Source organism: Trematomus bernacchii, unplaced genomic scaffold (assembly GCF_902827165.1).
Source record: "Trematomus bernacchii unplaced genomic scaffold, fTreBer1.1, whole genome shotgun sequence".
Classification (NCBI taxonomy): Eukaryota; Metazoa; Chordata; class Actinopteri; order Perciformes; family Nototheniidae; genus Trematomus; species Trematomus bernacchii.
This window is the reverse complement of record NW_022987714.1, coordinates 10,828,660-10,851,223: the sequence shown is the minus strand read 5'-3', so window position 1 is coordinate 10,851,223 and position 22,564 is coordinate 10,828,660. Positions and strand designations below refer to the sequence as shown.

The window sequence follows — 22,564 nt, the reverse complement described above, 5'->3', positions numbered from 1 at the left end:
AGACCAAAAGTATGTTCATCATAATTATAATGGATAAAATGAGGAAACATTTATAAGGGGTGCTGTTGTTTCAACCCTCTCTTGAAATGATCATTTTAAAAAGACACTACAACACAACACGACTCTCTTGTAATGTTTTGCAATGCACTACTGTTAGAAAACCATGGCAGCATTGACAAAAGGAACTGGTACTCTCAAAAGAATACATTTTCAATCAGAGATATTCGATCTGGTTCTCAATTGGAACTTGTTCTCGATCTGTTAGTAGCTTGCTAGTACTTGTGTTAACGCCCACTGGTCATTTAAGTAATGTCATATTTGTGGGAGAAAGACTCTCCCAGATGAAAAGTAGTTCTGCATTCGACATCCAGAATCATGACGACCAATAAGTAACGGCGCAGAGTCACACACAATACAATTGGGCAGTGACTAATGCTATAAAAATCACACAGTAGCCTTGTGAAGGATGACTTTTGTAATGACTTCATTATGTTGGTGGAACCAGCAAGAAATTCATCATGTGCTTGGTATGTCAGAGATTGTGACCCTACCACCCTCTCTGTCTTGCTGGAATGTTTCCCATGTAGTTTTTATCTGAGATTACATCACTTCTGAGATTAAATTACTATTGTCAAGGTCTCCTATTTACCAACATGTTTCCTGCCTGCTCTGTATTTGAGAAAAAGATATACACAACTGAAAGAGTGACAACGAACCCTATTTTGGTTGAAATAAAGCGGTCAGGGACAAAGTTACGACTGGATGAATAGCCAGCTCTCTCTGAAGTAAAACAGACATGCCAACAAGGCTGAACAGATTCTCTCCGATCACATATAGCACAGCCAAACTATACAGCATACTGCCATACTAAAGCTTTTTTATCTCAAAATAATACAGAACTGGCAATATGGTCCCCATTACAACATCTGACTGACACGTTAGCAGCTTCCAAAACCACAGGGAGAGTTCCAATGTAGGCTACCGCGATCCAGAGAATAAAGAGTAGAAAGGAGCCGTGCCTATAATCCTCTGCTTCTTTCTAACACTGTGAGCTGAACCAATGTCCTTCTGGATATGTTATGATCCAATAGGAGTGTGGTGCTACTCGTGTGAAGTGATTTACAAGATGTGCGTTTAACATCATCTTATCTGCCCTGGCAGCTTTGTTTGTTGGTCAGTGCTACCTTATTCTTACTGCTGATGATAGGAAGACGATGAGCTGCAATTAGCTCACTTAAATTATGATTTCCTTTGACGTGGACACACACACGCAAGTGTTACTTCTCCCGACAATTCCAACACACACAGGAAATGCAGTTGTGGCGGTGATCTGAGTCCATGTGTTTTCTCTTGGGCCGGGGAGAATTGTGGGCGGCAGACCTTAAGGGCTCAGGTTCCTTCCTGCTTATATTTTTATAGTCTGATTCAGAAACAACTCAGCTATGGTGGCTAACTGCGCTAACTGTTCAAACACAATACACCCCTGCAGACAATATAACAGATGTTAGTCTACAAGGTTCTGACTGGGCAAAATCACTTAAATCGAGTCCGTTTCAATCATCAAGGTAATATTTTAATGTGTAATTTCAATAAGTGAAATTTAATAATATCTGCAAATTAAATGTAGCTCTGCCAAACTGTATAAGAGCCAAAAAGCGAGGGTTGCTAAGGTGACGCCCCCACAGACGAGAGGCCAGAAGAGATCGATCACCGCTGACATTATGGCGGCCAGTGAGGACCATCGTTTTGATCCAAACTAAATAGAGTAAGGCGCTAAATGCTGGGAGAAGTAAGCACACTTTAGAGGCTGTTTGCTCAGCTGCCGGTTAACATCGAGACATTTTGTTTGATCTGGACACTAGTCTGCGTGTGTTTGCTCAGAGCAACCCGTTGAGATTTGTGTGGCTGGATGTGTTCTTGTGTAAGTCTGTTTGATTACGTTTGTCTTTGCTTGTGTGTGTTAATGCGTAGATAAATGCATGTATGTACATTTGTTTAGACTCTTAAAGGGTTGCTTCACCAATAGGCTTGTAGGTGGGTCTAAAATGCTTGTAGCTTGCTCCTTCACCAAAAGCAGACAATGGAGTCCTGCCAAAAAAAAGGTGTCAAAGCATCTCCCAATGTGGACAGAAACTTCTCACACCATTCCTGCAGCATTATCCACTTTTGGTCCATTTGTGAAGTATGTTTGCATGTGCATTTTGTGCATTGGCCCCCTCGTAGCTCCAAAGTTTAGTGAGAAGTTCTGTATTTTTGCCAATTCAAATACTTTTGGGAACAAGCTGAGGTTGTGGCTTGAAGGCAGAGAAATGGATTTGGGTTTGTCATCTGAGGAAGTGTCAAAAACCATTTCTAGAATTTAATACAAAAAAGATTGTGCAAATGAACAAGCAATTCCACTGTTTCACAGTGAATGGTGTCACAAGGCCTTTGTTCAACAGAAGCAGATTGAAAAGTTTTCTGTGGACCGTTTGCTTCTTTCTTTTTTTTTTGCTGTAGCTCTAGGTCACCAGTGGAATCCTTTTGTAACTGCTCTGAATCAAAGCAGACCACAGCTGCTGGCATATGCAAAGAAGCAAGCTACACATTGAAAGCCTGAGTGGGAATTTGATACTTAAATAGATTTTTGGTAGGATATCCAAAATATGCTGCTTAAAGGGGACCTATCATGCAAAATGCAGTTTTGTACGTCTTTTATACATGAATGTGTCCCCGGTGTGTCAGGGAACTCCCCAAGTGTCAGAAAACACAACCCTCTCTCTTTTCCTCCATACCCAAATCTCTAAAAACGGGGCTGCAACGGAGCTGATACAGATTTGAAATTGTTCTGACGTCAGAAACGGGGAGCTCCGCCTATATGGGCAACTCTCCACCTATCAGGGGAATGGGGGGTTGGGCCACGGCCATTGCCGCTCGAAAGCGCTGGAGACGCTGTAGTACATATGCCAGGCCTGTAGGTGGCGCTGTAGTCTGCCACAAAAGCAGCGAAGAAGACTTCTCACAGAATCAGCCCTTGCAAAAACAGGGCTGGAAAAGAGCAAATAGAACGAAATGAGGCATGGCTAAAATGCATGATCTGTTTGGTATTTTGAAAAAAAAACTTCACAGACATGTTTTATATAGGTATGGCCCTACAATATATTATTCAAATATAGCATGATAGGTCCACTTTAACTTTAAAGGGGACCTATCATGCAAAATGCACTTTTTGATGTCTTGTATACATAAATATGTGTCCCCGGTGTGTCGGGGAACTCACGCAGCGTCAGAAAATAAAACCCTTTCTCTTTTCCTCCGTACCCACATCTTTTAAAAACGGGGGTACAACGAGCGGATACAGATTTGCTGCCGATATTACATAATTTCGGATGGTGGACCCACAGAGAGTTGCTATCAGAAACAATGCCTGACGTGTTTTGGACATAATATGGTATTTGTTTAGAGCACATGTGTTTAAAAAGCAGGAAATTAAAAAAGGAACTCACCTTGTGGTAACCTGCAAGAGAAAAATAATTTGAGCTCCATACTGTTTCAGAAATAATCCTTGATGTGGTTTAGAACAGGATGGCGTTTTATCACAGCAGAATTTAACTTTATCTCCCATAGAATTCTGATCAGGCATTAGCTCCGCCTCCTTTTTTTTTTTTAGCTAAGGACCCAAAATCCGCATTTCTCTAAACAGGGCTGGAATAGAGGGATATGAGAGTTGTCTAAAATGCATGATCTGTTTGTATTTTGAGCAAAACACATCATAGACATGTTTTTATATATCTGAGACCCATAATATATGCCTAAAAATAGCATGATAGGTGCACTTTAACACTTGTGCTCATAAAAATGTGGACAATTAATGGTCAGGATGGGAAGTGGTTTGATCTGTGTGGCTCCAGAATCAGATAATGAAAATACATTGACCTGACCTCACCCACTTGTTTCCTTCATCTTTAGACCATACCCAGCTGCTCTGCCCTAAAGGGACCATTGAGGGTGCTTGTGTTTGTAATAAAGTAATAGACACTCAGAAAAAAAAACTCTTGTTTTAATTTAAAGGCAATGCACTTAAGTTTAGAAAACTAGTGTAGTTTTTACGCCTCATATGTACTGACTTTTTCAATTCTACCAAATGAAACATGACACCTCGCCTTGTATCTAGCCCGCCTTTGTCCTTTTGTTTGGGGATATTAGTGATGGGAGAGATAAAGAGAATAAAGCTCATATGTCGAGGCAGCCAGTAAGCCTCTCATTTTCAGCAAATCTAACCTCAGGCAAAATACTTGGCTGAGCAGGCCTACAGCTCTTACAGTTGGGATGTTTGTTTGGGGTAACAATAGTATGGAAATTCTGCGGTCCGACACCTGAAGAGATAAATGCCTTTAAAGAGTGTGTCACGCGACAGACATCTGGAACGGAGGATCTCAAGCTTTCATCTATAGGTATATTTACTTCCCCTCGCAATAAACAAATGGTGACGGCTGGCAGAGACTTGAATAATAAAATCTGAAAGATGAACCTAAAGAATGGCAGAGCAGTTCTGTGACCTGCGGTGAAGATTGTTTGAAGGTGGGGTTGATTCTAAGGAGACGGTGGATATATTCCCTCCTCGTGGGCCCCAAGGAGGCGGGAAAGAAACAGAGAGAGCATATAAATGAAAAGTCACACAATGTAGCTCCTCACCCACGCACCTGCACACACTCTCAACACACACAACAGGTAGAGGGGGCCAGTGTGTGCACCTGTGTGGGGGTTGAGTACATTTAATTGCAGGTATGCAGACCAGAATTTTCCATTTGGGGGAGATGAATCTATATGACAGCTTCGTCACCAACAAGCTCCCCACTATTATTTCCAGACTGTCCTGTGTATCTCCTGACCTCTGCTCTCCACCCGTCTCCCTCCATGCACATTGACAGTTTGGTCTCAGGTCAGGTTTGTGCCTCTGATAGCACTCCGAGCTGCTATGTTGTGCTGTCCAATTCTGCTGCTTATTCCGGTCATAAGCAAGGATCGACCTATTACCTCCCTGACAGATTATCAGCTGCGATAGTCTGCCTTTTATTATAATAAAAATATATTAAACTGATAAATAAAATGTTCTTCTTTGGCTCTCATGCAGTCGCGTCTTTCCCTCAGCAGTCTCACTCACTCGCTTAAATATAGATTTAAACCGTTTTCTAACAGCAAATCTCTATATTTGAGAATGAAACATTTGCTTGAAAAATAATGACCTCAATTTATAACCAAACTGTTAAAGTATTTTTGTTGACAGATTAAACAATAAAAAAAAAATCGTATTAAAATGTCTCAAAGTTATGATTGCAGAAAGTGTTCAAACATTGAAAAATTCAACAACTTCATTTCTGTTCGTTATAACTAATAAGCCAAATCTGGCAGTTCAATGCTCTGATACATCCCTGGCCTTGTATGTTTATCTTCAGGCTGTTTGCCTACCTGCCTCTGTTGTCCATCCATCTGTCTGCCTCTATCCAGACGATCTACATAGCTGCCGTCCTAAGCCATCTGTCTGTCTGCCTCTCAGTCCAGCTGTCTATTCCCCCGATGTGTTTGTACATCTGCCTTTCTTCACAGTATGCACACCTTTATTTTAAAAGGCCTCTTCTTTTGTCTTCCCACACAGCAACAGAGAGACACCATAGCTGGGCAGGGACACCATGATTCATGGCCCGGAGCCAGCTGGAGCCGATGCCGGCTTCGGTTGACAACGTGTTCCCACAATGTGGACACCGTGGCACCAATGGACCCGTGGAAAGTATAAGGGAGGAGAGGAGAAGACTGTACACAGTTACAGCTGAGATGCAACTGACAAAGCTGGACCCCCATCCAACATTCAACCAACGAAAAAGAAGAATATACTGGGAACTCAATAATACTTATATTAAATTAATATGGCTCACTTTTCTTTGCTTTACATTTAACAACAATGGATATGTGTGTGTCTCATTCAACTTCCTCTAAACGTAGACCCAGTGAACCTAGTGAAAACGACATCCGATCATTCAAAGTCAAGGAGCTTCCTGAGGTAACAAGTTCAATGTTTTATCTGAGCCTCATGCATCTAAGATTATCTACAAATGAAGGATAGCATGCAACAGAATAAGAAGCCACAGTATTGTTGTTGAGTGCTTGCAAATATCCAGTCCGCTGGCTCAGACAGGAGATTAATGAAACTTGTCCCACAGACATTTCTGTTAAAGCATCCTCGTAACTCTTATCATACACAAGAAATCTGTAAAGACCTCGCTAATGTGAACCTCAAGAGTTTTCAGAAAAAAGAGAAAAAGGAGGTAGTGGGCGCCTCTCTAAAATGAATTCTACATATTACTGCAACAGAGATTGAGGAAACATACCTAGAGGCTATTTTTTCATTCTCCTTCTAATGCTCAAATATTTCATCCTTCCACATAATGAAAACAAATACCAGCAAAAAGACTAGCCAATGATTAGCTTAAACCATCTTTTAATGACTCCAAGAATAATATCAGGAGATTACGAGAGGCTGTCAACTTCAAAAATATGTTAATGTTGGAGGATCAGGTTCAGACCTTGGCTTTAAGAACAGAAACTATTACAATAACAAAATATATAAAGTAAGAAGCAAGCTCCATGTGCTATAATCAAGTCATGTCCTGCAGCCACAGCCTGTATTATTATGTGCTGGATTGGGGTCATCGAGATGCAAGCAGTATTTCCAAATAGTACCAGGCTAGTGCTGACCATCCACACACTTCCTTTAAAAGCCTTCATTTAAGATTGTAGAATATTTCTGACTTTTGAGTGGCGGCTATAAATACTCAACCATGTGGTTGTGCCAGAGAAAAAGCCAAGAAAGATCAATTGTTTTGGAAAAACAAAAGTATGTCCGAAATACTGTGCCAATCCAACCCGAAGAAGTTGAGATATTTCATTAGATAAGTAAAACGTCTGATCTGCTTGTGGGTCTGGGGAACACCAAATAGGTTAGGATTGGCCCTCTAGGAACTGTGGATATGTGTACCAAATTTCAAGGAAATCCATCAAATATATGTTTAGTTATTTCAATGTAGACCAAAGTGGTGGAAAGACAGGTTGAGAGACCAACCAAAAGTGCCATCCCCAGAGCCCTTTGTCTAGACTGGCTAATAAAAAAAAGAAACATCTGAGTTAGTCCACATAGCAACTTTACCTCAACGGCTTTAAATGATACATGAAGGAAAGTTCCTTAGAACAAAACGTTAACATATGGAGCATATGTCTTCCAAACGATCATAAGCCCACGACAGAGAATCCGTAGCGAATATAAGGTAAATCATATCGTGTATGTGGTCATTTTCCTACAGTAAGGGGGGAAAGGATGTATCCCCATTGATACATTTGTTGATTCCTACTCATGTCTTCCTGTGGTTGGGTCAGTGATTAATGACAACTTCAGGCCAGCATGTGTGTGCCAGAGACTACAGCAAACCACAAACTTGCGCAGTGGAATACATAAGGTCCGACATCAGAGGGGTGAAAAATACCCTGTATCCAGTGCAAACCCCCACATGGGAAACATCAGCCATTCCTTCGTGATTTGTACTATATCCACTAAACAGGAAAGAAAAACATCATCATCTGCTTGTGTGTTTTCCTTCTCATTAGTGAACACCCCTCACTGTGCCCTTCTCCTTTCCCCGCCACAAAAAACAGCAACTTGCAGGATGTGTGGTATCTGGGCCTTTGATAGGGTTAAACCAGCATATGAGCTGGAGGGACCGAGAAGGAACAACCCTACTATTCAAGACCAGACCTGCAATTCCAGAGGCAGGGACATGTGCAGCAAACCTGCTGGGGAGAAAGAGAGTAGGGCTGAAATCGCACAAGGCTGGCTATTAGTTGAAAATCTGTTGAAGAACTGGGGACTAGTACATTCTCAAACAGAAAGAGGTTGCAGAGTTTGTTGTAGAGTCTGTAGGTTGAATTACTTATGGAATGAGAAATGTCACAGAAAAACTAAGGTGACATATTCCAGACAGAAATATACTAAAGTTGGTCCTGGACATTAAAATAAAAACCGGAAGATGGTTGTGGATGCATACACTTTTACAAACTGCACACGAACAGTAAAAACGGTTGAAAACGTTCTGTTTAAGTCTATTTCCAATGTGAAAAAAATAGTATCATTGTTGGAAAAAGAGTTCAATAGAAAGTTAGCAGGACTGCACATGTCCCTGTACAACAAACAATGTGGTCTTTTCTTGATTATACACAAAGGCGTCCATCTGTTGCTCTCTTTTAGCTAATCTGTCAATCTGAGAGTAGCTTGGGTAGACTTTCTTGTCCTTCGTGTCCTGCTTATCTCCCACTTCAAGCTTAGGTTTTGGAAAAGAGGTCCCCAAATTCAATTTAAGCCAGACATTTAAACAAAGAGTTTCCGGGAAAAATACAAACAAATAAAACAAAGATGGATCCCTATTGGAGACTTTCATAATTTATAATCAGCTCCAGTCTCCTATTCAGCTCTTAAATGTGACAAGTTTAAAGAGACATGGCTATACTTTCAAGGTCGAAGAAGATTGATAAAATGTATTATCTGCAAAGGAGCAGCTGGCTGAGACAAAGCACAGCTGAAAGTTTGTCCAGTCATGCACAGTCTATGTACACATCACGCACAGACACACACATGCCCATTCAGCCTTCACTAAAAATACTTTTACAAAGCCCACTGTGTCTACACACAGGCAGTATTGATTACTGGGGTAATGCCTTTAAATTAGACTCTAAGTAGCACACAGCATCCTTGTCTGGTAGCCCTGCTGGTGTTAATAGGATGTATAAATGCTTGTTTAGCGATGTGCTTGGTGTAAGCGTTATTTGTCTGTTTGCTTCTCTTTATGTATACAACCATTTGTCATATATTCAATATTACCTTGTGAATAAATGATAGGAAATGAATTCACACAGAAAGAGGATTGCAGGTAAATGGAGACGTTATGCAGCACTGAAATGGCGTAAAATTAAGTACACATGCATGTTCTCAATAATAAAATAATGATGCAGAATTATAGAGCATAGCAATAGCCAAAGTTAAGAAAACTGTTGAACATGCAACTGTATGTAATAGGTAGCTAACCATGAAGGCCATTCATGCGTCTTTGAGTTCATGAAAAGCGCTATAGAAATATTATTTAGTCATATTTATTACAAAAAAATTATATGCAAATAAAGCTAGCTTTGAGTAGCAACAGGGACGGGTGAAAATATAGTCCCAGCTATAAAAACCGAAAGATATATACTCTCCGATTTAAAACTTTACTGTAGTGCAGAAGAAAACTTTTTACAAGAAGCAGAAACTTCTCCCAAAATCTTCAGAGGAACACCAGTTCATCTTTTCCCACCTGGTGCTCAGAGTTGTGACAGCTGAAATAATCCACTCGTGGAGACGGCTTCAGCCTCTTGTAAACATATTCACTTTGGGGAATGTAGAGTCTGATCTTTGGCAGGAAGGATAGAGTTATAGAGTTGACTAACTCAAATATACAGCCTTCACTAAACTCCTGAGTGAGACTAAATGTTGTTATTGAAATTGTAACATCAGTATTAGCACACTTAGAACATTTTTAGATGTGCCAAAGTATACTTAATTAAATCTCAACAGTGCCTGAATGTTAGAGTCTGCTCATTTTCACAGAGCTCACTATTTAGTCATTTCCAGCGTTCTCTGTTGACTTGATGTAGTTAAATGTCACAGATAACACCTGCTGAATATCATCCACATGAAACAAGCCTAACTGAATAACTGGAAACTATTTCTACATTGGTTCTCAGTGAGGTTACCTACGTCACAAGTTATGTGGTCATCTCTGTGTAGAGGGGATGACTTACCATCAGTGGGACATGGGGATCAGACTGAAGGCAGATTCTCACCTGCCGTATCAGAACAGCTGCCGTCCAATGCGGAGAATAGCACAGTTCAAGCCAACTGAGTCACAAGCAGATCAGAAGTCTGCCTCCTTCTCTGTTTAGCCCTCTCCCTCACTTGTGGGAATGTATGATAATTCAATCGTATTTGATTAAAACAGGGAGAAATATACTACACACAATGATCGATATGCCATGTTTAAGTTTGCTATGACTTCAGATGAGCAAACCCTTACCCTGATTGAGATTAAGCTGGTATTTATTGGCAACTGTTACATTTCAAACCTGTAATGCTTGAAATATGTGTTCAAGGGAAACTTTATTATTCATAAAAGTATACCGTTACAATGATACAAAGTTAGATATAGAGTAATACAAGACTTTAGTCCTACTAGTTCCTTGTCCATTTCCAATTGGTATTCCGCCTTCATATGTCTGATATAAGATTTGTTTAGATTAAAGAACACCTCTAAACGTTTCTATGTCTGACCAGCTGCTCCATCCAAACTAACCCAGATCTGACCACATTCTAAAGAGACACAGGAATAACCTCTCTACAGTGTTAGGTCTGTTGACACCTCAGCTTGGTTTGAATGTTAGAGGAAAAGCATCAGAATGACTTTGGCTTTCAGTGTGTCTGGTCTCAGGCTGGGGATTGAGGGCACAGCGGTTGGGGGTTAGAGTAATGAGGTGCATGGATGGGTGAGCTAAAGCTGGGATTGAAGATTGAGGGTAAAGAATTAAGGGCAGGTGGAGGATATTGATGGGGGTTTTGCCTTAGATCTGGGGGTTTAGGAATCATTTCACTAACTAGAGGAATGGACTCCCCTAGTAAGCTAAATCGGGTGAACTGATCTGAATAATGATATTATGGATAATGGATACATAACACTAATTCACAAGTAAATGAAGAGATATCTTGCTTACCTTAAAAGCAATGTAAAAACCATGATGATAGTGACAGTAAATCAAAACTGGGGGGAAAAATACATATATTTAGAGGGTCTTTTCCTGCAGCCACAAGAAAGAGCTGGAAACATTTTGCCAAGAGCCAAACTTCAAAGCAAAAGCATAATCTAAAATCAAAGAGATATAATTATATGCTGACATGGTACACTTCAGAGTTTCATCCAAATATGCACACATGCATTTTTAATGGCTGTTTAAGGGCTGTGAATGCATCCCTAGAGGTTAAGAAAGAGGGACCATCTAAAGCCTACCATCATTATCAGGTCATTTTTAAATGTTCCCAGAAACGAACAAAATATTAAGTAGAACCCCGTGTTTCTTGAGCTGAAACTAACCAAGCTGACAGATCTGAGTACAATTTTAAAAGAAGGAGGGAGTTTAATTCTGTACAAGGAGGACTTGAGTTTCTTTTGCTCCAAGCATGATGCAACAACTTCTGTAACGCCGAAGCCGCACTGCAAGGGCATAATAATGAGACAGCGCACTGCAGTGCAGGTCGAGTGTGCCGTTTTATACTAAGGCACGGATAAATACTGGCTCTTCCTTCTCAAACTTTAAGAACAACCACAGAGATCCACACATGAAAAAGGGAGTAGGAGGAGAAACAGACGGGATCATTATATGCTTATGCCAGATTGAGAGCTGGAACCTTCAATTCCACAAGCAATAGAGCACATTTTGTGAAGAATAACTCAGTTTAACCTACATTTGATCAAATAGATGTATAGCTTATTCCGTACTAAAATGTAAATCGGTGCTTAGAAAGAATCTTCAGTGACAGGCTCAACTCACATCCTGATTTTCCCCTGACTCAGATTACAGATTGAGCGGCTCACCACAGCGCAATCAGGCCCCTTGTCACAGTCCCAGTCACAGCCAGCAGGGATTGATTTCTCACAATTCATCTTCTGTGAAAGCCAAGCTGTGGAGAATGAGGAAGTCCACAATGACACCCCCCTCACAGCCCTTTTTCTTGTCGGACACCAGAGGCCAAGAGAACACACACACACACACACACACACACACACACACACACACACACACACACACACACACACACACACACACACACACACACACACACACACACACACACACACACACACACACACACACACACACACACACACACACCACACACACACACACACACACACACACCACACACACACACACACACACACACACACACACACACACACACACACACACACACACACACACACACCACACACACACACACACACACACACACACACACACACACACACACACACACACACACACACCACACACACACACACACACACACACACACACACACACACACACACACACACACACACACACCACACACACACACACACACACACACACACACCACACACACACACACACACACACACACACACACACACACACACACACACACACACACACACACACACACACACACACACAGAATGAGGAGGCTTCACAAAGACCTCATTCCCAGATAATTATAGTGGAAGCCAATATGGAGGAAGTTTCAGAGAGTTGGGTGCTGTTATCTACTACGACCTACCCTCAGGGAAGCTTTAACTGCCAGTCCTCTCCCACTTTTTAAAGCACCAGTGGTTGACTCCGAGAGTAGGTTCTCACACTGGCTCTCGGCACTGAGATGACATGTCTTCCACTGAAGAAATGTATGTAATAATATCACGTTATTAGCTTTTGTCATTGCCACTGCGTGAACACAAACGTGACAAGACTAGGCAAGTGTAATCCAATGCCAGTTTTGCCTAAAGGGGGCAACACCACACTGATCCGCCAAATGCTTTAGGATCACCACGAGTCGAGATCTGAGCCTAGAATGTGACCGACCTGAGGGCAGCTGCTCGGAGTGCGAGAGCAGAGGACAAAGAGAGAGAAGAAGAAAAGAACAGACAGATCAGCTTTCACTGCTCATTGTTTCCCTACACTATAGTGAGCAAGACTGGGGCTTTCTCTTTTCTGTCCCCCACAGAGGTGTGTGAGAGAGAGAGAGACCCCAGTCCACTCACGCATGTGCCACATGACCAGCCAGGTTGCCATGTATCACACCCCTGTGACACACCATTAAACAGGACAAATCACAGGACCTCAGGGGAGACGGTAGCTTCCTCCACACTGCCTGATTAAAAAGTAAGATATATGAGGCAATGTCTGTGTCCACGCTGGGAAGCTGACTGAGCATTTGTATTCTCACACACAGATACACAAACTGTGCAGACATTGTTGAATTGTTCTAAACTATTCTATTCCCTTCCTATGGTGTTTCAGCAATGTCTGTCATCCAGCTCCGAGTGCAGATCACAATCTATAATTAAGGAGGAGATACAAAAAAAAGTGTCCTGCATACTTTCTTCCTCATGACCATTCGTGTCAGATTGGCTTTGCTCTACTTAGCGTTATGAGAAAAGGGGCAGACCAGGACAGTGCTCGTTATATTTCCAGACCAGTTTGACTCAAAAAGTTTGCATGCCAGTCATGCCACTCCTAGAAGACTGCAACAGAATGGGCTGGCAGGAGTCTGCAGGGACATATTGTAACCACCTGAAATCCTTTAAAACATAAATGACACAATAAAAGATTTCCAAAAACTGAGATGCCACTACTTGCAGCACCAGGCAAATTCCTTACAGGATGTCCTCATTAAGACACCATTAAAACAATAAGTTCATGGAAATGTTTTAAAGCTTCAAATACTTTGTTGTGCTAAAACACTAAGGGACACCGTTGGAACCATTAGAAACACAGAAAGATTTTTTATTTTTTAGCGAAGTAACCAAGGACACAAATTAGTTTTGGGTGCCACTGGTATCAAAACTATAACAGGGGACTAAGTTCTAATGACATTGACTCTAAAAAACTAAGTGATGTTGTCTTTGATATGCTTTGCTGATTGTTCAATCGCAAGGACAAAATCTAGCATCCTTTCATTCATCCAAACACCATTGGCTGACTAATTGTGAGTCATTTGTCCTAAATTCACATTTAGGACAAATGATGTGGTAAAAAGAGGATTCAGTGTTTTTCTTTTTGTCTTCTGCTATTGTCTCCATGGTCTGGTGAGTTCCAAAGTTATTTTTCCGAGGCTCCATACTACCGGGGACAATTTGGTCAAAAAATTGCTATATTATAGAGGTTTGCCATTTACCGGTTACTTTGCAAATAGGTTGCACATAACATCAGTTTCTGAAAACCTTCTTGAAAGGTCACGAATAGGTTGTCTGATTGGACAACGAGCATTCACGATCCATGGCGTCAGCACGGCAGGGAGACTTGTCTAATTGAACAAATTTGGCAGAGATTTGATCCAGGATTCAGGTCAAGGAGCAAAGGTTAGTGCTTTGATGACCAGAGGGTCAAGTTGTCCTGGACAGAAGGCCGCCAGCAGGGGGTCAGTGAGAGGACAAAAGGCAGGGCAGACAGACAAAAATACCAGTTAAGTTGCATGTCAGTAGCATTTTATTCATCAACTACTAATATGAATTAGTCTGCTGTGTGTTAATGTGAGGGTGTGCTGGATATAGTTGATGACTCAGTTGGAGTCATTCTTTTCATCTGACTGTAGCAGAAGATACAAGAAAGCCCTTTCATCGATTGCATAATAACCGCATGACATGAGGTCTCATGACAATACAATAATTGTGATATTTATAGAAACAGCTGACCAACATTGCATAGCAGCTTGGAGAGTTTCAGGGAATACGAAAGCTTCATAAATATGTTAAACGAATTCAAAAAGAACTATGAATACAAAGTACATCTTCACTCACATTAAGTTTATTTTACTTTTATACATGAGCTGTTAGCCAAAGAGAAACACTTTTAAGCTTATAAACTGAGCGAGTTAGACTGGACATAAAGCAGGACCACTGGCAATGGGACACATTGAGCAGTGGAGGAACATGGCTGACAGATCTTTATCTGTTAATTGCTCTTTTTTATATTTTTGCCACATATCCTCTGCTGGACTATAGCTATGGCTCCAGCTTCCATCTCTGGGGAGGGAGCATTGAGAACAAACCAGAGCTCACAGGACCTCAGACACCAGCTATGGCTGCGCACTCAGCCTTGGTGTCCTCCATGCTGCAACCCACCACAACCCTTTACTGTGAGTTGGTAAGCAAAGAGCTGAGACCATGGGAAAGTCTTTGCAGAATCTCTCGGCAGTACTAAAAACAGGCTGAGGAATCAGAGACAGAGAGAAGCTACCACATGAAACAGTGAAGTCATCTTGGGATGCCCTCAGCTAGACTGCAATATATTCTTAAATAGAAGACGGGGTTAGCTTGAAGCTATAATCAATCAAGCTGACAGTCACAAAAAGGGGGTGAAGCCTTCAGTTGACATTTCATTGACCACTCCTTCTTTATGATACTATTTCCCCCCTTAGACGTCTCCTCAGGCCATCAGCCCAACATGGCAGCCACGCCTCGAGGGGTGGTCTCTAGCTATGGATTAGGAGGGCAGCCAGCTCAAGGTCTGCTTCCACTGGGTCATGAGGTTACGGTAGAAGAAAGGAAAAGGGGGGAGGGTACCAGAAGGAATTGCGTGATCAGTAAATTAAACTTCTGTTTGTCAATGTTATGGGTGGATGGGAAAGAAAGTTTACGACAGAAGGCGGAGGGAGCAATTGTTCTGGGGGGTCAATGTGTAAATCTTTACAATGTATGTAAATTGCATTGTAGGCCTCTCATTTATCAGAACAGACTCGGTAAGGATTTTGGTTTGTTGTTGATTATTTGGTCAGACATTAGAGACGTTAGGAAATAAGAAATGCATTTTGCAAGACATTTTAGTCATTTTCATGTTGAAAATAAGCTTATTTAGGGTTATAATTGCCTGTAGGTTTGGTCTGCCTGAGAAGACAGCTTAGGGGAGATAAAGTCCCAGAAGATACAAGCGTTATAAAATAAGATGAGTTGTTGACATTACTATGTATGCAGTGAATAACATCGATTGGTAATGGACATTTTAGGAGTATTTCTTTATGAGAAAATGAAATGTTGGACCAATATTTTTTACATATTAGATACTGCATTTCATTCTTTACTTAATACAAAGTTAAGTATACGGTGGGAATTATATATATATAAGAGCGGGAAATATGAATAGCCATTTTTTGATTGCATTTTATGATTTATTTTTGCAACGCTTGGAAGCATGACAGGTGAAAGCTGTTGAATATAAACAAATATAAAAGGAACAAGTGAAGGCCTGGGGTAAGACAAGATGAATACAGCGCTTAAGTTGAGACTGTACTGTACATCTATATCTATTCGATATAGACATTTCTTATCCTTTTGAGTTTTGGATTGTTTATGTCTCACTGTCACTGCTTTGATGAAGTCAAAATATTATGCAGAACCTAGTTGTTTCAGAAATGTGAATCAAAAGGGGAAACATTCTGTGGCACAATGTTTAGAAGAAAAGTGATGTTTATTACAAGTTAGTTTCATGGTTACTGCAGATAACACAATTACAGTATTTGTTCAAGGAAGGTTTTTACATGTTTTAAAGTCATTACCTAGCAACCACAGTCTCTATAAATTGTGGTGCAGTGAGATTGAAGTTTCCAGTAAGATTGCTGAAGGCTGGTAGTGTAATAGAGCTGGTTAGTGTGGAACCGTCAATACAAACATAACTTGTTTGTTTACAAGAAAACTCCACTGGGCAGCTCTAATATCTGGAGGATTATGTGGTATTCTGGGGCCAAACAGGAAGTAGGTTTTTTTAAACTTGTGGACTTGATATTTGGTTTACCAAAAACATTGGCTACATTTTTCCACCACTGCTAGAAATGCAGCCATGCTGATGTTCTTTCTTTTCAAATCGTAAATGATGTGTCCGCATTTTGAACTCAGATTATGCTGTACACATGCCAATAGTAATTCAGGACTGATGTGCTCATGAAAACCCGTCATTAATCGGGTTGCACTACATTTTGAACTTATTGTAAGAATGAAATCTCCTAGATATTGGTTATCAGTCCCATTGATTACTTAATACTCTGTTTCGTAAATGGCCCAAGGGGAGCCAAGGTGGCAGATGTCCCAATGTTTAAGTGAACACAGGTAATAACGACCAGCAGGAGACTTCACTTACAGCATGTTTGCACCCATCTTAAAAAGCTTTCCCCACCACTAAACACATCAACGGCTTACATGCGGCAGATGAATGGGCCTAACACACTCAGACGCAGATTAAAACAAGTCAACCAAGTCGGAGCTTATGACCTCCGTCTTCACTTATTCCTTCGTTGACCTCATATCGTCCTTTCCCCATCCCCCAATCTCCTTACCCTAAATCCAGCCCTACTGGGTGGCAGACAGCAGCATGGCCTGATGGTCAAACTGTGTCTGTCTGCCTTCCTGTCTGTCCATCTGCTGGGCCACAGCAGTGGTTCAAAGGAATTAACATTGTTCAGAAAGTTGCCAAAGATCTCCACAAATCCCCCTTTCAACCTTCCCTTTACATTTTCACTTAGTTTGAATTCCTCTGTTTCACTTTCTTTGGGCACGGTCCAATTCCATTAACACCCTGTACGTCCTATTAGCTAATGCAGTACAGCAACACACTGCATCCAATCCAGCTCATTAACCGGCACTACAGTTCCACACAGGGAGCCGTTTTATGCCCCAACACCAACAACAGAGAGGAGGAATAGAAGCTGAATGTGGTGTATGCAGCTGTCAAAAGAAGGATGCTCAGTCTCTGTATGCTTCAATGACAGGTAAAACTGTCTCGTGTTGTGTGATGCTTCGGTGGGTTTGATTTGATCCTTTCTGGGAAGAATTTGAATTAACTGTGATTTACAACTGAAGATAATACAGTGGAGCTGCGATGACTCTGATATTGCAGAAAATAAGCTCTGAGGCAACCACACAATTGTGATAATTACACATTTTGCTCAGCAGGATAATCTTCATATATTTACAATTAGATTTTAAGAGCGTAAATGTAATCAGCAGAAGTTTAAAGCTAATGTTAGTCTATGAGTCTATAAACAAACTATAGGACAGTTTAAATGGCTTCACATAAACCTTACTAAGCTAAGGACGGACTCATTCCGTCACGATGACGTTTAGTCTCAGTTAGTCACTTTTTTATTACAAATTCCCAAGTAGGAATTTACTCGCAAATTAAAATCGAATAAGCTTGTGTTAACCACAGACCTTATTTCAGGCATCTGACCAACAACTTGTTCAAAACATGTTGACTTTGAGATGAGGGAACCGTAAATTGTAAAATGCTAACTCAGTCCCGGGTTTTAAGACTCATTCATGCACCACTCTTAACACCATACTTTTTGTTTTGTCTTTAACTGCAACAGTGCCACTTGAATTGCAGCCTTTTTGTTTGGTTTAGGGATGCAGGGGCATGGATAGGGGTTGGTTTTTAGGGGGGAGGTGAGGGGTCAGGGGGGGCTGCAGTAATGTCCTGGTGGCCTTTATGGCAACAATGAAAAGCTCAGCAGGGAAAGTGAAGCCTTGTGTGTGCTCAGCAGAGTTTATTAAAACTGCAAAAAGGCTGAGTAGCCACAGATGCTGCTGTCAATAAATAACCAATTCACCCACCCATGCAAATGCACGCCCACATACAAAACACACACCAATGCCACACCCCATGGCATACCGCCGGGTGTGAAACGCACTACACACACAGTTACAGAAGGAGGGGTAGTAAAAACAGATGGTAAGTGTGTGGATGGATGTGTGATGTTGTGGAGAAGTGCTCCGGGGGCGTTAGGATTCCGTTAGTGTGTCAACCTCTAACGTCCATCAACACCTCGAGAAGCTGTTAAGACGCACAGATCCAACAGTCTCCACTGAGGAGTATTAGCTGCAACTTAACTCCACCAGGAAGTGTTAAATCATTGGTTTCAGTGCAAATAAAGGCAGCATCTGCTAAATGAAATAGCATATTGACGCAATTTAGATTAAGTAATTGAGACCGCAAGAAAGTGGAGGAAGGTTAAGATGGATAAAAGCCTTTTCTTATTGTATCTAGTGTCCAATATCACATGCAACACTTTAATAGCACTTGCTCTCAAGTTGCCATTCAGAAATCTGACTTTCCAAAAGAAACATCAGGATGACTCGACAGTACAGGCAGAGGAACGTCCTCACGTGGCTGCATCTTGGTGCTAATGGGACAAAATGTGACTGCCACCAAAGGTCAGGTTATGGCGACAGCTGCCTTCATGTATGAAGTGCCAATCCCACAATGTACAATATTTACTAATGGTAAAATAGCTACACCAGAGTCTGACAGCTGAAGTTTGAGAATCCTTCTCAAAGTGTATCTGTTCATATTAAAAATGGAATTGTACGCAAAAGAAAGACTATAACAAAGCATTTGGTAGTTCAATCAACCTTTAGTTCATCCATAGTAAAAGTGTAGAACTGATTAATAACAGATTTCAGTTTCAGATCAAGTAAAATAGCTTGTGCCATCTTCATAAACCATGCTGCTTTTCAGTTTGACACTATTCAAATATGAATGACAGAAAATGTAAAAGAGAAGTTCCTTTGGAGTACAGATAGATATAATTATACTTAAAATGTTTATTGGGATCTATTTTGTTATTTTGTTTGCATAAAAAAAAGTGAGTGTAATGTTGCTGTGAAGACAAAAAACAAGCACCATGGACACGTTTTCTGTAAAAGCACTTTGCAACTGTCTGTTTGTGTTTTATTACCCTGAAGAGACTATTTGCTTAAGTACTCTGTAGCATTCCAAGTAGTCTTTTAAATCAAGATGAACCTTTCTAAATTATAAGAAGGCAGCTTCAGCTCACCACATTCTCCACATCATCACAAGCTGAAGTCTGGAGGCATGCTGCATTTATTTCACCAAAAATACATGAAAGGCCCATTTATAGCAAAATTACAGTTTTGACTCGGTGTGATCCAGATGTGACATGTGTGACATCTGGATTGTGTAATGGACACTAATCAACACATACATGTTCATCCCCTGCCACGCAATTGGAAATGAACTTCCGCTATTCCAAATGTAAATAAACTAATGACTTTTAACCACAAGACAAATCCTACTAATTTGAAAGATAACTTGAAACCATACCACCTCAGAGCAGCTTCCTGCCTTTAATCCCCCTGCATACAAACACAAGCAGACCACTCTGTTTGAGTATGCAGAGGGGCAGGGCTCTGATTTCAAACAGCAGTGGAGGCAGGTCAAAGGGGGCAGCCTTTATGATGATCCGGGAGCGAACCCCTGACAGGGGCTCAAGGGCTCCTGCCATCAGAGCCACGACCCCCAGGCCACAAACAGCAAGCCACAGGCTGACATCAAACAACACTTTGCCCCAGAGAAAGCACGGCAGCGCTGCTATGCCCTGATCCACCAGTCCACAGAAACAGGGGCCCACAGAGAAAGCCAACATACCCACAACCTTCCCTTAGCCTGCTATAAATGACTTGAATTGACTGCAACCGACATGCACCATAAAGCACAAACAAATTCCACCGTCTTAACCCAATCTTCTTAATGTTGTTGTTTTCCCAAAACAAGCTGTGCCTTGATGTAGATGCTGATTTAGGCAAGACAAAATTAAATCCCCCTGCTAGAGAGCTCCTTCAATAAAAAAGATAATTTCCTCGAATTGCCAAAATTACATATCCATTTAACTTTATCTGTGGGAGGAAAAAAGGCAGTTTGGATGTACTTAAGAAGTAAATGTCCACTGATGACAAGTCCAGCCTGAGAAGAGTAGTGTCATCGTAGGGATGCACGGTCACCATAGTAAACTACATTAAATACCTCTCATCTACTGACCTGAATAACAATTCCACTCAGCACACTGTTGCTGCTTTGTTAAATATATACACATAAAAATGATGAATCTAAAAAAAAGAGGAAAATGATGGTTAAAATCTGCGTAACTGCTGGATAACTGGATAATGGCAGACAGCCACAGATCAAAGAGGTTATGTAAGAACAGCATAAAACCGGCCGCCAGTTATTTGATGAAATATTGTGAGAATTAAAAACAAATGTTCCGACTGTGAGACGGAGAAGATGCAAGCCAAAGGATCAAACATGAGCTCCGGCTGCTTGTTGTTCTACTTCTTGAGTAATCAATGCCTGCTCACCAGAATCTGCCTCTGGCTATCAGCTACACTGCAGATGTGAACCGGCTCATTATCACTGCAAACTCTTACCTCATAAGACGCTTTACAGCTGCAAATCAGGAGCTGCTCTAAGTCATGATACTTAATGTTGTCTGAATGCATTTTCTTCCACTGATAACTATTCATATTCTAACAAGCCTGGCAGCCATTTTTCCAGAATAATCAGAGTCTGCATCTGCAGGAGTCATCTGACCTACTAAAGACTCTCATTACCATGCTTGACAACAAGCGTAAAGTTAGTAGAGATGATACAGTAGGTCTGAATATGCTGCGTGTGAAAATATGTAACATGAGGTCTCTTAATGGTTCATTTCAGTGAGTTGAGTTTGTATAAATACAGAAAAAGGTTAATAGGTTTTGAATTAGGGCTGCAACTAAAACAATGTTCATTACTGATTAATCATCAGATTATTTTCTAGATTCATCAATTCATTATTTGGTCTACTCTATATAATGTCAGAGGCTATAGTGATGTGTTCAAATGTCTTGATCTCTTGAACCCAAAGATATTCAGATTACTATATATAAAATACAGAAAAGCAGAAACATATTTATTTAAGAAGTTGAAAACACAATTTTCTGACATTGTTGCCATATCAACAACAATAACTTAAATGATTAAGAGATACAAAAAACGATGATGATTGGATGCCGATCGATGTATTGTTGTAGCTCTTTTGTCAATGCTTATTGCAACACATAGGATGATCCTTACACAACCACAAAAATGTCTAAAGCCAAAATAATTAATTGAATGATTGGAAATAAACCAACTCGCAAATGTAATACCCGCAAGCTATTTGCAATGCAAACGGATCAAGCTACAGTACATTATGCAAATAGCTACCTGTGAGAATATTTACAATGCACGACAAGACCCTGCGCATTACCCTCGGAATTCAATTCTGCCTTTCTTTCAAAACAATACACCTCAGTAGGGTTTTCTGAGTCTCCAGTGGACCTGTCTAGCAACAGCTATTCTCAGAAGGATCAGGTTGTTGTTATTACCCCGCTGGGTTCTGTAAATGGGAGGCTTCGTCATCTCTTGTTCAGCATCCCCCTATGACTCTGCATCATCTTCTATCATTGGCTGAAACCCCTTAGTCATGCTCACAGGGGGGAGGAAGGGTACTGAACATTCCTCAAAAATGAGAGCTTGTGCTCAACCACATGCAATTTTGTAATTCCTCAAGAAGCACTGGTGCCTTCTCTTTCCTACCCCCGACCCCCGCTAACCTTCCCCCTTCCTTTGGATTTAAGGCTGTGTACGGGGACGTGAATAGGTGGTATTTCAGCATGCTAACAGGCACTGAAGAACAGAGCTTGTTGGCTGGGGGCCAAGTCCCCATGGTTACCCTGAAGCAGCGACTGCTTCTTTCCTGAGCTGGGCTATCTTGGAATAAACTAACTCTGCTCTGCATGCATGGGGGGTTTAAAGGAGGCAAGATATAGGTCCCTAGGGCATCTTCCATCATACAAACATTGCAGTTTTATGCTTGGGAGTCTGGCTGATGACT

At 41.1% G+C, this 22,564-nt stretch overlaps 1 protein-coding gene across 1 annotated transcript in view; it reads right to left on the bottom strand.

The window, feature by feature from the left end:
* srgap1a (SLIT-ROBO Rho GTPase activating protein 1a) overlaps positions 1-22,564 on the bottom strand; it is an 84,801-nt gene that overhangs the window by 60,790 nt on the left and 1,447 nt on the right.